Source organism: Theropithecus gelada, chromosome 16 (assembly GCF_003255815.1).
Source record: "Theropithecus gelada isolate Dixy chromosome 16, Tgel_1.0, whole genome shotgun sequence".
Lineage (NCBI taxonomy): Eukaryota > Metazoa > Chordata > Mammalia > Primates > Cercopithecidae > Theropithecus > Theropithecus gelada.
In genome coordinates this window covers 24,779,059-24,782,252 of record NC_037684.1, presented here as the reverse complement: position 1 = coordinate 24,782,252, position 3,194 = coordinate 24,779,059, and the positions used below count along the sequence as shown (strand labels likewise).

General features: G+C 46.3%; 1 non-coding gene across 1 annotated transcript; it reads right to left on the bottom strand.

Moving 5' to 3' along the window:
• Window positions 1–2,844: 2,844 nt before the first annotated feature.
• Window positions 2,845–2,948, bottom strand: LOC112610495. The gene has a single exon (XR_003116390.1). It is a non-coding gene; the product is annotated as a small nucleolar RNA U13 (small nucleolar RNA).
• Between the last annotated feature and the right edge of the window lie 246 nt (window positions 2,949–3,194).

Here is a 3,194-nt window from a genome sequence, read left to right as displayed (position 1 = left end):
ATATATATATATATATATATATATATATATATATATATATATAAAATAAAAAATAAAAATAAAAGAAAATCGTCCGGGCGCAGTGGCTCAAGCCTGTAATCCCAGCACTTTGGGAGGCCAAGACGGGCGGATCACGAGGTCGGGAGATCAAGACCATCCTGGCTAACACGGTGAAACCCCGTCTGTACTAAAAAATACAAAAACCTAGCCGGGCAAGGTGGCGGGCACCTGTAGTCCCAGCTACTCGGGAGGCTGAGGCAGGAGAATGGTGTAAACCCAGGAGGCGGAGCTTGCAGTGAGCTGAGATCCGGCCACTGCACTCCAGCCTGGGCGACAGAGCAAGACTCCGTCTCAAAAAAATAAAAATAAATAAAAGAAAAGAAAAGAAAATTTAAAGTAGGCTGGATGACACAGCAAGACTCTGTCTCAAAAAAAAAAAAAAGGAGTTTTGTTTGATTAGCAGAATACCTTGAGGCACAATCCTACCCCTCCCATTGTCTTGTGTTCTCCCCATTTTGCTCACTGCCAGCCCTTGGGCCAATCTGGTTGCCACTCTCTCCCTGATTTGATTTTATGTATTAATTTTGGTTTTAGGTAATTTATTAGGTTAACTTACAGACAGAAGGGTGGTCTTGGGTGGCCACAAGACGGGTAGATCTCCACACAACAACCGCCAGACCCAGGGCTTACATCCTGGGGAAAAGTATAAGTGCTTTGGTAGGAATGTATAGATGTTTACAGACTTCACAGCCTATGATTTCTGCAGCAGCATCAAGGGTTGTTTTGGAGGAAACTTACAGTGAATAAGTGTTTCTACAGAAAGCGTAATACATCAAGTAGACATTTTGGAGGCACTTCTGGGTAAATCAGAAATTACATGTCAGATTAGGATTTAAAATAAAGTCCCTCTTGTGACCACTCCACTCATCTAATCCGGCTCATACAATCTCACGCACCCACCTCTTCCACGATGGTTCGTCAGCCTGTAGAGAAGGGGGTGTTGCAGTCATTTCCATGGCATGGGTGGACAGGTTGCATTAATTTGTTTTATGCTTGTTAGCAGAGGCCACACCAACAATACAAACAATGAAACCTGGCCAAGTGACTTTAGGAGCTTTACAGCTGGTCCTGGGCTTTGTGTCTTTTGTGGGTTGGTGGCCCATCCTCTGGATTGGAGAAGAGTACACAAGGCAGTTGCTTTCCAGGCTTCTGGGGTGTCCTGGTGTCTTAGCTATGGATCTCCCAATATCTGCAGGTCACAGGGTGACAGAGGCTGCAGCACAGTTACCTGGACCTCCCAGAGCAGAGGATAAGGAGCAGTGAAGACAGGATGGAGCTCTGATTGGAGCAAGAAACCCACTCCATTATATATATATATATATGTGTGTGTGTGTGTGTGTGTATGTGTGTGTATATATGTGTGTGTGTGTGTATGTGTATATATATATATATTTTTTTTTTTTTTTGGAGATCAAGTCTCACTGTCATCCAGGCTGTAGTGCAGTGCTGCAATCTCAGCTCACTGCAACCTCCGCCTCCTGGGTTCAAGTGATTCTCCTGCCTCAGCCTCCTAAGTAGCTGGGAATACTGGTGTATGCCACCACACTCAGCTAATTTTCTCTATTTTTAGTAGGGATGGGGTTTTGCCATGTTGGTTAGGCTGCTCTCGAACTCCTGGCCTCAAGTGATCCACCTGCCTTGGCTTCCCAAAGTGCTGGGATTACAGGGGTGAGCCACCACGCCTGGCCACTCACTCCCTGATTTTATTTTATTTTATGTATGTATGTATGTATGTATTTATTTATTTTTGACACAGAGTCTTGCTCTCTCACCCAGGCTGTAATACAGTGGCTCACGCCTGTAATCCCACTACTTTGGGAGGCTGAAGCAAGCAGATTACTTGAGGTCAGGAGTTCAAGACCAGCCTGGCAAATGGTGAAACCTGTCTCTACTAAAAATACAAAAATTAGCCAGGCGTGGTGGTGCACACTTGTTTTTTTTTTTTTTTTTTTTTTTTGAGACGGAGTCTCGCTGTGCTCCCATGCTGGAGTGCAGTGGCGTGATCTCGGCTCACTGCAAGCTCCGCCTCCCGGGTTCACGCCATTCTCCCACCTCAGCCTCCCAAGTAGCTGAGACTACAGGCGCCCGCCACCACGCCCGGCTAGGTGGTGCACACTTGTAATCCCAGCTACTTGTGAGGCTGAGGCAGGAGAACTACTTGAACCCAGGAGGCGGAGGTTGCAGTGAGCCGAGATCACGCCATTGCACTCCAGCCTGGGCGACAAGAGCGAGACTCTGTTTCAAAAAAAAAAAAAAAAGAGGAAGGTCTTTATGATTCAAGGATCTTTTAAATAAGTACGTAAATATAAAAATGAAAGTCTGGGCCTGGCACAGCAGCCCACACCCCGTAATCCTAACACTTTGGGAGACCGGGGCGAGAGGATCACTTGAGCCCAGATGTTCAAGACCAATTTGAGCCAGATGGGGAGACTCCTTTTTTCTTTTTCTTTTTTTTTTTTTTTTTTGAGACAGAGTCTCACTCTGTCACCCAGGCTGGGGTGCAGTGGTACAATCTCGGCTCACTGCAAGCTCCTCCTCCTAGGTTCATGCCATTCTCCCGCCTCAGCCTCCTGAGTAGCTGGGATTACAGGCACCCACTGTCATGCCTGGCTAATATTTTTTGTGTTTTTGTAGAGATGGGGTTTCGCCATGTTGTCCAGGCTGGTCTCAAACTCCTGACCTCAGGTGATCCACCTGCCTTGGCCTCCCGAAGTGCTGGGATTACAGGCATGAGCCACCATGCCTGGCCAAGACTCCTTTTTTCTCTTTTTTTTCTTTTCTTCATGTCAGAAGGGTAATGTGCCAACATTGTAACAAGGTTCAAGGGTGGCACATCTCACATATGCCCGTGAACACCCAATCATCACACTCATGCGCTACAAAAGGATCAGAGGATCAGAACTTTTCTCTACACAATTTTTTTTTTTTTTTAGTTAACTGGGCGTGTGCCAACTTCTCCCAGCTACTTGGGAGGCTGAAGTGGCAAGATCGCTTGAGCCCAGGAGCTTGGGGTTGCAGTGAGCTATGATTACAGCACTGTACCCCAGCATGGGTAACACAGCAAGACTCTCCCAGAAAAACAAACAAAACCACAAAAAAACTAGAGGTCTTTCTTTGTCACCAGACTTTAAGCT